Genomic DNA, 13,440 nt, shown 5'->3' on the forward strand with positions numbered 1-13,440 from the left:
CCGAAAAAAAATATCACAAAAATTCAAAAAATAAAAAAACCTCTTTCCGGCATTATTTTTAGCCATGATGAGATGAGATAGGCCTAGAAAGAGAGAAAAAAATTTTAGTCCCGAATTCCGTTCATACTCTCCCCGGGCAAGAAAATTCTGAAAAAAATAGCAAAAAAATTCATAACACTAAAAAACCTCATTCCGGCATTATTTTTAGCCAGAACGTGATGAGATAGGCCGAGAAAGAGAAAAAAAAAATTTAGTCCCGAATTCGGTTCATACTCAATCCGGGCAAGAAAATACAAAAAAAATATAGAAATAAAAATCACAAAATTAAAAAACCTCTTTCCGGAATTATTTTTAGCCAAGACGGGGGATGAGATAGGCCTAGAAAGAGGGAAAAAAAATTTAGTCTCGAATTCCGTTCTTACTTGGCCCGGGGAAGAAAATCGTGAAAAAAATAGCGAAAAATTAAAAAAATTAAAAAACCTCTTTCCAGCATTATTTTTAGCCAAAACGGGATGAGATAGGCCAAGAAAGAGAAAAAAAAAATTTCCTGAATTCCGTTCATACTCAACCCCGGCAGGAAAATTTCTAAAAAAATAGCAGAAAAATTCAAAAAACTAAAAAACCTCATTCCGGCGTTATTTCTAGGTAAAACGGGATGAGATTGGCCGAGAAAGAGGAAAAAAAATTTTAGTCCCGAATTCCGTTTATGCTCGACCTGGGCAAGAAAATTCCGAAAAAAAATAATTAAAAACCCACTTTCCGGCATTATTTCTTGCCAAGACGGGAAGAGATAGGCCTAGAAAGAAAGAAAAAATATTTTGACCCGAATTCTGTTCATACTCGGCCCGGGGAAGAAAAGTGCGTAAAAAATAGCGAAGAAATTGAAAAAATCAAAAAACATACTTCCGGCATTATTTCTAGCCAAAACGGGATGAGATAGGGCGAGAAAGATAGAAAGAAAATTTAGTTCCGAATTCCATTCATTCTCGACCCCGGCAAGAAAATTCTGAAAAAAATAGCAAAAAAATTCATAACTCTAAAAAACCTCATTCCGGCATTATTTTTAGCCAGAACGGGATGAGATAGGCCAAGAAAGAGAAAAAAAAATTTTAGTCCCGAACTCGGTTCATACTCAATCCGGGCAAGAAAATATGAAAAAATATAGAAATAAAAATCACAAAATTAAAAAACCTCTTTCCGGCATTATTTTTAGCAAAGACGGGATGTGATAGGCCTAGGAAGAGAGAAAAAAAATTTAGTCCCGAATTCCGTTCATACTCGACCCCGACAAGAAAATTCTGATAGAAATAGCAAAAAAATTCAAAAAAATTCAAAAAAAAAACCACATTGCGGCATTATTTCTAGGGAAAACAGGATGAGATAGGCCGAGAAAGCGGAAAAAATATTTTAGTTCGGAATTCCGTTTATACTCGGCCCGGCCAAGAAAATTCCGAAAAAAAATATCACAAAAATTCAAAAAATTAAAAAACCTCTTTCCGGCATTATTTTTAGCCATGATGAGATGGGATAGGCCTAGAAAGAGAGAAAAAAAATTTTAGTCCCGAATTCCGTTCATACTTTCCCCGGGCAAGAAAATTCCGAAAAAAATAGCAAAAAAATTCATAACACTAAAAAACCTCATTCCGGTAATATTTTTAGCCAGAACGGGATGAGATAGGCCGAGAAAGAAAAAAAAAATTTAGTCCCGAATTCGGTTCATACTCAATCCGGGCAAGAAAATACAAAAAAATATAGAAATAAAAATCACAAAATTAAAAAACCTCTTTCCGGCATTATTTTTAGCCAAGACGGGATGAGATAGGCCTAGGAAGAGGGAAAAAAAATTTAGTCCCAAATTCCGTTCATACTCGGCCCGGGGAAGAAAATCGTGAAAAAAATAGCGAAAAATTCAAAAAATTAAAAAACCTCTTTCCAGCATTATTTTTAGCCAAAACGGGATGAGATAGGCCAAGAAAGAGAAAAAAAAATTTTAGTCCTGAATTCCGTTCATACTCAACCCCGGCAGGAAAATTTCCAAAAAAATAGCAGAAAAATTCAAAAAACTAAAAAACCTCATTCTGGTGTTATTTCTAAGTAAAACGGGATGAGATTGGCCGAGAAAGAGGAAAACAAATTTTAGTCCCGAATTCCGTTTATGCTCGACCTGGGCAAGAAAATTCCGAAAAAAAAATATTAAAAAAATTAAAAAACCTCTTTCCGGCATTATTTCTTTCCAAGACGGGATGAGATAGGCCTAGAAAGAGAGAATAAATATTTAGACCCGAATTCTGTTCATACTCGGCCCGGGAAAAAGTGCGTAAAAAATAGCGAACAAATTCAAAAAATCAAAAAACATACTTCCGGCATTATTTCTAGCCAAAACGGGATGAGATAGGTCGAGAAAGATAGAAAGAAAATTTAGTTCCGAATTCCATTCATTCTCGAACCCGGCAAGAAAATTCTGAAAAAAATAGCAAAAATATTCATAACTCTAAAAAACCTCATTCCGGCATTATTTTTAGCCAGAACAGGATGAGATAGGCCAAGAAAGAGAAAAAAAAATTTTAGTCCCGAATTCAGTTCATACTCAATCCGGGCAGGAAAATATGAAAAAATATAGAAATAAAAATCGCAAAATTAAAAAACCTCTTTCCGGCATTATTTTTAGCAAAGACGGGATGTGATAGGCCAAGAAAGAGAGAGAAAAAATTTAGTCCCGAATTTCGTTCATACTCGACCCCAGTAAGAAAATTCTGATAGAAATAACAAAAAAATTCAAAAAAAAAAAAAAAAAAACCTCATTCCGGCATTATTTCTAGGGAAAACGGGATGAGTAGGCTGAGAAAGCGGAAAAAATATTTTAGTTTCGAATTCCGTTCATACTCTCCCCGGGCAAGAAAATTCCGAAAAAAATAGCAAAAAAATTCATAACACTAAAAAACCTCATTCCGGCATTATTTTTAGCCAGAACGGGATGAGATAGGCCGAGAAAGAGAAAAAAAAAATTTAGTCCCGAATTTGGTTCATACTCAATCCGGGCAAGAAAATACAAAAAATATAGAAATAAAAATCACAAAATTAAAAAACATCTTTCCGGCATTATTTTTAGCCAAGACGGGATAAGATAGGCCTAGAAAGAGGGAAAAAAAATTTATTCCCGAATTCTGTTCATACTCGGCCCGGGGAAGAAAATCGTGAAAAAAATAGCGAAAAATTCAAAAAATTAAAAAACCTCTTTCCAGCATTATTTTTAGCCAAAACGGGATGAGATAGGCCAAGAAAGGGAAAAAAAAAAATTTAGTCCTGAATTCCGTTCATACTCAACCCCGGCAGGAAAATTCCCAAAAAAATAGCAGAGAAATTCAGAAAACTAAAAAACCTCATTCCGGCGTTATTTCTAGGTAAAATGGGATGAGATTGGCCGAGAAAGAGGAAAAAAAATTTTAGTGCCGAATTCCATTTATGCTCGACCTGGGCAAGAAAATTCCGAAAAAAAATAATAAAAAAATTAAAAAACCTCTTTCTGGCATTATTTCTTGCCAAGACGGGAAGAGATAGGCCTAGAAAGAGAGAAAAAATATTTAGACCCGAATTCTGTTCATACTCGGCCCGGGGAAAAGTGCGTAAAAAATAGCGAACAAATTCAAAAAATCAAAAAACATACTTCCGGCATTATTTCTAGCCAAAACGGGATGAGATAGGTCGAGAAAGAGAGAAAATAAAATTTAGGTCCAAATTCCATTCATTCTCGACCCCGGCAAGAAAATTTTGAAAAAAATAGCAAAAAAATTCATAACTCTAAAAAACATCATTCCGGCATTATTTTTAGCTAGAACGGGATGAGATAGACCAAGAAAGAGAAAAAAAAAATTTTAGTCCCGAATTCGGTTCATACTAAATCCGGGCAAGAAAATATGAAAAAATATAGAAATAAAAATCGTAAAATTATAAAACCTCTTTCTAGCATTATTTTTAGCAAAGACGGGAATGTGATAGGCCTAGAAAGAGAGAAAAAAAATTTAGTCCCGAATTCCGTTCATACTCGACCCCGGCAAGAAAATTCTGATAGAAATAGCAAAAAAATTCAAAAAAATTGAAAAAAAAAAACCTCATTCCGGCATTATTTCTAGGGAAAACGGGATGAGATAGGCCGAGAAAGCGGAAAAAATATTTTAGTTCCGAATTCCGTTTATACTCGGCCCAGCCAAGAAAATTCCGAAAAAAAATATCACAAAAATTCAAAAAATTAAAAAACCTCTTTCCGGCATTATTTTTAGCCATGATGAGATGAGATAGGCCTAGAAAGAGAGAAAAAAATTTTAGTCCCGAATTCCGTTCATACTCTCCCCGGGCAAGAAAATTCCGAAAAAAATAGCAAAAAAATTCATAACACTAAAAAACCTCATTCCGGCATTATTTTTAGCCAGAACAGGATGAGATAGGCCGAGAAAGAGAAAAAAAAAATTTAGTCCCGAATTTGGTTCATACTCAATCCGGGCAAGAAAATACAAAAAAATATAGAAATAAAAATCACAAAATTAAAAAACCTCTTTCCGGCATTATTTTTAGCCAAGACGGGATGAGATAGGCCTAGAAAGAGGGAAAAAAAATTTAGTCCCGAATTCCGTTCATACTCGACCTCGGCAAGAAAATTCTGATAGAAAAAGCAAAAAAATTCAAAAAAAAACCTCATTCCGGCATTATTTCTAGGGAAAATGGGATGAGATAGGCCGAGAAAGCGGAAAAAATATTTTAGTTCCGAATTCCGTTTATACTCGGCCCGGCCAAGAAAATTCCGAAAAAAAATATCACAAAAATTCAAAAAATTAAAAAACCTCTTTCCGGCATTATTTTTAGGCATGATGAGATGAGATAGGCCTAGAAAGAGAGAAAAAAATTTTAGTCCCGAATTCCGATCATACTCGGCCCTGGGAAGAAAATTGCAAAAAAAAATAGCAAAAAAATTCAAAAAATTAAAAAACCTCTTTCCGGCATTATTTTTAGCAGTAACGAGATGAGATAGGTTGAGAAAGAGAGAAAAAAAATTTATTCCCGAATTCCGTTCATACTCGACCCGGGCAAGAAAATTCCGAAAAAAAATACCAAAAAAATTAAAAAACCTATTTCCGGCATTATTTCTTGCCAAAACGGGATGTGATAGGCCTAGAAAGATAGAAAAAAAGTTTAGTCCCGAATTCCGTTCATACTCGACCCGGGCAAGAAAATTCCCAAAAAAATACCAAAAAAAATCAAAAAATTAAAAACATGCTTCCGGCATTATTTCTAGCCAAAACGGGATGAGATAGGCCAAGAAAAAGAAAAAAAAAATTTATACCCGAATTCCGTACATACTCGACCCCGGCAAGAAAATTCCGAAAAAAATAGCAAAAAAATTCAAAAAACTAAAAAACCTCATTCCGGCGTTATTTTTAGCCAAAACGGGATGAGATAGGCCGAGAAAGAGAAAAAAAAATTTAGTCCCGAATTCCGTTCATACTCGACCATGGCAAGAAAGTTCAGAAATAAATAACAAAAAAATTCAGAAAACTAAAAAAGCCCTTTTCGGCATTATTTTTAGCCTAAACGGGGATGAGATAGGTCGAGAAAGAGAGAACAATTTAGTCCCAAATTCCGTTCATACTCGACCAGGGCATGAAAGTTCCGAAAAAAATAACAAAAAAATTCAGAAAATTAGAAAACCCCTTTCCGGCATTATTTTTAGCCAAAACGGGATGAGAGAGGCTGAAAAAGAGAGAAAAAATTTTAGTCCCGAATTCCGTTCATACTTGGCCGGGGAAGAAAATTGCGAAAAAAAAGAGAAAAAAAATTCATAAAACTAAAAATCCTCATTTCGGCATTATTTTTAGCCAAAACGGGATGAGATAGGCCGAGAAAGAGAAAAAAAAATTATAGTCCCGAATTTCGTTCATACTCGATCTGAGCAAGAAAGTTCCGAAAAAAATAGCAAAAAAAATTCAAAAAATTAAAAAACCCCTTTCCGGCATTATTTTTAGCCAAAACGGAATGAGATAGGCCGAGAAAGAGAAAAAAAAATTTTAGTCCCGAATTCTATTTATACTCGATCTGGGAAAGAAGATTAAAAAAAAAATAGAAAAAATAAAATAAAAAAACCTCTTTCTAGCATAATTTTTTGCCAAAATGGGACGATATAGGCAGAAAAAGAGAGAGAAAAATTTTAAGTAGAAGACGAAAGTTCCAAAAAAAATAGCAAAAAAATTCAGAAAATTAAAAAACCCCTTTCCGACATTATTTTTAGCCAAAACGGGATGAGAGAGGCCGAAAAAGAGAGAAAAAAATTTTAGTCCCGAATTCCGTTCATACTCGGCCGGGGAAGAAAATTGCGAAAAAAAAAAGCAAAAAAATTCATAAAATTAAAAATCCTCATTCCGGCATTAGTTTTATCCAAAACGGGATGAGATAAGCCGAGAAAGAGAAAAAAAAAATTATAGTCCCGAATTCCGTTCATACTCGACCCAGGCAAGAAAGTTCCAAAAAAATAGCAAAAAAAATTCAAAAAATTAAAAAACCCCTTTCTGGCATTATTTTTATCCAAAACGGGATGAGATAGGCCGAGAAATAGAAAAAAAAAAATTTAGTCCCGAATTCTGTTTATACTCGATCTGGGAAAGAAAATTCCAAAAAAAAATTAAAAAATTAAAAAACCTCTTTCTTGCAATATTTTTAGGCAAAACGGGACGACATAGGCACAAAAAGAGAGAAAAAAAATTTTAGTCCCGAATTCCGTTCATACTTGGCCGGGGAAGAAAATTGCGAAAAAAATAGCAAAAAATTCAAAAAATTAAAAAACCTCTTTCCGGCATTATTTCTAGCGAAAACGGGATGTGCTAGGCCAATAAAGAGCTAAAAAAAATTTAGTTCCGAATTTCGTTCATACTCGACCCGAGCAAGAAAATTCCGAAAATAATACCAAAAAATTCAAAAAATTAAAATTCTCTTTCCGGCATTATTTCTAGCCAAAACGAGATGTGATAGGCCGAGAAAGATAGAAAAATATTTTAGTCCCGAATTCCGTTCATAATCTCCCCGGGCAAGAAAATAGCAAAAAAAATCAAAAAATTAAAACACCCCTTTCCGGCATTATTTTTAGCCAAAACGGGATGAGATAGGCTGAGAAAGATAAAAAAAAATTTTAGTCCCGAATTTTGTTTATACTCGATCTGGGAAAGAAAATTCCAAAAAAAATGGAAAAAAAATTAAAAAATTAAAAAATCTCTTTCTAGCGTTATTTTTAGCCAAAACGGGATGACATAGGTCGAAAAAGAGAGAAAAAAATTTTAGTCCTGAATTCCGTTTATACTCGGCCAGGGAAGAAATTTGCAAAAAAATAGCAAAAAAATTCAAAAAATTAAAAAACCTCTTTCCGGCATTATTTCTAGTCAAAACGGGATGTGATAAGCCGAGAAAGAGAGAAAAAAAAAATTTAGCTCTGAATTTCGTTCATACTCGACCCGAGCAAGAAAATTCCAAAAAAAATACCAAAAAAATTCAAAAAATTAAAAACCTCTTTCCTGCATTATTTCTAGCCAAAACGAGATGTGATAGGCCGAGAAAGATAGAAAAAAATTTTAGTCCCGAATTCCGTTCATACTCTCCGCGGGCAAGAAAATTCCAAAAAAGTAGCAAAAAAAATCAAAAAATTAAAAAACATACTTCCGGCATTATTTCTAGCCAAAGCGGGTTGAGATAGGTCGAGAAAGAGAGAAAAAAAATTTAGTTCCGAATTCCGTTCATACTCGACCCCGGCAAGAAAATTTCGAAAAAAATAGCAAAAAAATTCATAACACTAAAAAACCTCATTCCGGCATTATTTTTAGCCAGAACGAGATGAGATAGGCCGAGAAAGAGAAAAAAAAAATTTTAGTCCCGAATTCGGTTCATACTCAATCCGGGCAAGAAAATACGAAAAAAAATAGAAATAAAAATCACAAAATTAAAAATCCTCTTTCCAACATTATTTTTAACCAAGACGGGGGATGAGATAGGCCTAGAAAGAGAAAAAAAATTTACTCCCGAATTCCGTTCATACTCGGCCCGGGGAAGAAAATCGCGAAAAAAATTGCAAAAAATTCAAAAAACTAAAAAACCTCTTTCCAGCATTATTTTTAGCCAAAACGGGACGACATAGGCTGAAAAAGAGAGAAAAAAATTTTAGTCCCGAATTCCGTTCATACTCGGCCGAAGAAGAAAATTGCGAAAAAAATAGCAAAAAAATTCAAAAAATGAAAAAACCTCTTTCCGGCATTATTTCTAGCCAAAATGGGATGTGATAGGCCGAGAAAGAGAGAAAAAAATTTTAGTTCCGAATTTCGTTCATACTCGACCCGAGCAGGAAAATTTCGAAAAAAATACCAAAAAAATTCAAAAAATTAAAATTCTCTTTCCGGCATTATTTCTAGCCAAAACGAGATGTGATAGGCCGAGAAAGATAGAAAAAAATTTTAGTCCCGAATTCCGTCCATACTCTCCCCGGGCAAGAAAATTCCAAAAAAAATAGCAAAAAAAATCAAAAAATTAAAAAACCCCTTTCCGGCATTATTTTTAGCTAAAACGGGATGAGATAGGCCGAGAAAGAGAAAAAAAAATTTTAGTCCCGAATTCTCTTTATCCTCGATCTGGGAAAGAAAATTCCTAAAAAAATAGAAAAAAAAATTAAAAAATTAAAAAACCTCTTTCTAGCATTATTTTTAGCCAAAACAGGATGACATAGGCTGAAAAAGAGAAAAAAAAATTTTAGTCCCAAATTCCGTTCATACTTGGCCAGGGAAGAAGGTTGCGAAATAAATAGCAAAAAAATTCAAAAAATTAAGAAACCTCTTTCTGGCATTATTTCTAGCCAAAACAGATGTGATAGGCCGAGAAAGAAAAAAAAAATTTAGTTCCGAATTTCGTTCATACTCGACCCGAGCAAGAAAATTCCGAAAAAAATATCAAAAAAATTCAAAAAATCAAAAACCTCTTTCCGGCATTATTTCTAGCCAAAACGAGATGTGATAGGCCGATAAAGATAGAAAAAAAATTTAGTCCTGAATTCCGTTCATACTCTCCCCGGGCAAGAAAATTCCAAAAAAAATAGCAAAAAAAAATCAAAAAATTAAAAAACATACTTCCGGCATTATTTCTAGCCAAAACGTGATGAGATAGGTTGAGAAAGAGAGAAAAAAAATTTAGTCCCGAATTCGGTTCATACTCAATCCGGGCAAGAAAATATGAAAAAATATAGAAATAAAAATCACAAAATTAAAAAACCTCTTTTCGGCATTATTTTTAGCCAAGACGGGATGAGATAGGCCTAGAAAGAGAGAAAAAAAATTTAGTCCCGAATTCCGTTCATACTCGGCCCGGGGAAGAAAATAGCGAAAAATTCAAGAAATTAAAAAACCTCTTTCCAGCATTATTTTTAGCCAAAACGGGATGAGATAGGCCAAGAAAGAGAAAAAAAAATTTTAGTCTCGAATTCCGTTCATACTCGACCCCGGCTGGAAAATTCGCAAAAAAATACCAAAAAAATTCAAAAAATTAAAAAACCTCATTCCGGCGTTATTTCTAGGTAAAACAGGATGAGATAGGCCGAGAAAGAGGAAAAAAAATTTTAGTCCCAAATTCCGTTCATACTCGACCTGGGCAAGAAAATTCCGAAAAAAAAATAATAAAAAAAATTAAAAAAACCTCTTTCCAGCATTATTTCTTGCCAAGACGGGATGAGATAGGCCTAAAAAGAGAGAAAAAATATTTAGACCCGAATTCTGTTCATACTCAGCCCGGGGAAGAAAAGTGCGTAAAAAATAGCGAACAAATTCAAAAAATTAAAAAACCTCTTTCCGGCATTATTTTTAGCCAAAACAGGATGAGATAGACCAAGAAAGAGAGAAAAAAAAATTTTAGTCCCGAATTCCGTTCATACTCGACCCCGGCAAGAAAATTTCGATAAAAATAGCAAAAAAATTCAAAAAAAAAAAAAAAAACCTCATTCCGGCATTATTTCTAGGGAAAACGGGATGAGATAGGCCGAGAAAGTGGAAAAAATATTTTATAAATGTATTATAAATGTATGGAATGTCTGAATTTGCAGAGAAATTGAATAAACAGACCTAGGTAAATTCAACAGGAAATTATGTACGTCATTTGTATGGAATGTCTGGATTTTCGGAGAAATTCAATATCCAAAATGTCATAAATTCAGCTGGAAATTGTATACATTATATATGTACGGAATGTCAGGATTTGAAGAGAAATTGAATATCTAGAACTGCATAAATTCAACGGGAAATTATGTACGTTGTACATACGGAATGTTTGGATTTGCAGATAAATTGAATATACAGTACTGTGTAAATTCAACGGGAAATTGTGAACATTAAACGTATGGACTGTTTGGATCTGCTGAGAAATTGAATATCTAGAACTGCATAAATTCAACGGGAATTTTTCAGAATTATTTGTATGGAATGTCTGGCTTGAGGAGAAATTAAATATCCAAAATTTTGTAAATTCAGCGGTAAATTGTGTACATTAAATATAGAAAATGTATGGATTTATAGAGAAATTTTTTATTCAGAATTATGTAAATTCAACGGGAAACTGTGTACATTAAATGTACGGAATGTTTCGATTTGTAGAGAAATTGAATATCTAGAACTGCGTAAATTCAATGGGAAATTGGGTACATTATTTGTACGGAATGTCTAGTTTTGTGGAAAAATTTAATATCCAAAATTTCGTAAATTTGGTGGGAAATTGTGTATATTATATATGTACGGAATTTCTGGATTTACATAGAAATTGAATATCCGGAACTACATAAATTCAATGGGAAATTGTGTACATTATCCGTACAGAATGTCTGGTTTTGCAGAGAAATTGAATATCCAAAATTTCGTAAATTCAAAAGAAATTCTGTTCATTATATATATACGGAATATCTGGAATTGCAGATAATTTTAATATCCAAAACTATGTAAATTCAACGGGAAATTGTGTACATTATTTTTACGGAATGTCTGGTTTTGTGAAGAAGTTGAATATCCAAAATTTCGTTAATTCAACAGGAAATTGTGTATATTATATATGTACGAAACGTCTGGATTTGCAGAGAAGTTGAATAACCAGAACAATGTAAATTCAACGGAAAATTATTTACATTACACTTAAGGAATGACTGGATTTGCAGAGAAATTAAATATCCAGAACTGTGTAAATTCAACGAGAAATTATGTACATTATTCGTTCACACTGTTTGGATTTGTAGAGAAATTGAATATCCAGAACGGCATAAATTCAACGGGAAATTGTGTACATTAAATGTACGAAATGTCTGGTTTTGATAAGAAATTGAATATCCAATATTTTGTAAACTCAGCGGGAAATTGTGTACATTATATATGTACGGAATGCCTGGATTTGCCGAGAAATTGAATATTCAGAACTGCGTAAATTCAACACGAAATTGAAAAATTAAATGTACGGACTATCTGGATTTGCCGATAAATTGAAAATCTAGAACTGCATAAATTCAACGGGAAATTGTGCACCATAAATGTACAGACTACCTGGATTTGCAGATAAATTGAAAATCCAGAACTGTGTAAATTCCACGGGAAATTGTATACATTAAATGTACGAAATGTCTGGTTTTGCGAAGAAATTGAAAATCAAAAATTTCGTAAATTCAGAGGGAAATTGTGTACAATATATATGTACGGAATGTCTGGATTTGCAGAGCAATTAAATATCCAGGACTGCGTAAATTCAACGGGAAACTGTGTAAATTAAATATACGGACTGTCTGGATTTGCAGATAAATTGAAAATCCAAAACAGCGTAAATTCAACGGGAAATTATGTACATTATATGTCCGAAATGTCTGGATTTGCAGATAAATTGAAAATCCAGAACTGCGTAACTTTAACGGGAAATTGTGTACATTAAATGTACAACTATTTAGATTTGCAGATAAATTGAAAATTCGAAACAGCGTATATTCAAAGGGAATCTGTGTACGTTTTACATATGGAATGTCTGGTTTTGCGAAAAAAATTGAATATCGAAAATTTCCAAAATTCAACGCGAAATTGTGTACATTATAAATGTACGGAATGTCTGGATTTGCAGAGAAATTGAATATCCAGAACAGCGTAAATTCAGCGGGAAATTGTGTACATTAAATGTACAGAATGTCTAGATTTTCAGATAAATTGAAAATTTAGAACTGCGTAAATTCATCGGGAAATTGTATACATTAAATGTATGGAATGTTTCGTCTTGCGGAGAAATTGAATATCCAAAATTTCGTAAATTCAGCAGAAAATTGTGTACATTATATATGTACGGAATATCTGGATTTGTAGAGAAATTGAATATCCTGAAATATATAAATTCAAAGGGAAATTATGTACATTATATGTACGGAATGTCTGGATTTGGAGAAAAATTGAAAATCTAGAAATGCGTAAATTCAAAAGGAAATTGTGTACATTAAATGTACGGACTATCTGGATTTGCAGATAAATTGAAAATCCAGAACTGCGTAAATTCAACGGGAAATTGTGTACATTCAATGGACGAAATGTCTAGTTTTGCTGAGAAATTGAATATCCAAAATTTCGGAAGTTTAGCAGGAAATTTTGTACATTATATATGTACGAACTGCCTGGATTTGCAGAGAAATTAAATATCCAAAACAGTGTAAATTCAACGGGAAATTGTGTTCATTAAATGTACGGACTTTCTGGATTTCCAGATAAATTCAAAATCCAGAACTTCGTAAATTCAACGGGAAATTGTGTACGTTAAATGTACAGAAAGTCTGGTTTTGCAGAGAAATTGAATATCCAAAATTTCGTAAATTCAGCAGGAAATTGTGTACATTATATATGTACGGAATATTTGGATTTGCAGAGAAATTGAATAACCAAAACTACGTAAATTCAACGCGAAATTGTGTACATTATAAATGTACGGAAAGTCTGGATTTGCAGAAAAATTGAAAATCCAGAACTGTGTAAATTCAACGGGAAATTGTGTACATTAAATGTTCGGACTATTTGGATTTGCAGATATATTGAAAATCCAGAAATGCATAAATTCAACTGGAAACTGTGCACATTAAATGTACGAAATGTCTGGTTTTGTGAAGAAATTGAATATCCAAAATATCGTAAATTCAGCGGGAAATTTTCTACATTATATATGTACGGCATGCCTGGATTTGCAGAGAAATTGAATATCCAGAACAGCGTCAATTCAACAGGAAATTGTGTTCATTAAATGTACGGACTGTTTGGATTTGTAAATAAATTGTGTTAGAATATGTTAGTATGTGTTAGTATGTTACTAAGTAGGTGAGGTGTGTGGTGATGTTAGCTATGTGTATGCTGCTGCATGAGGGGGGTGTGTGATGCT

This window comes from Quercus lobata, chromosome 4, assembly GCF_001633185.2.
Source record: "Quercus lobata isolate SW786 chromosome 4, ValleyOak3.0 Primary Assembly, whole genome shotgun sequence".
Classification (NCBI taxonomy): Eukaryota; Viridiplantae; Streptophyta; class Magnoliopsida; order Fagales; family Fagaceae; genus Quercus; species Quercus lobata.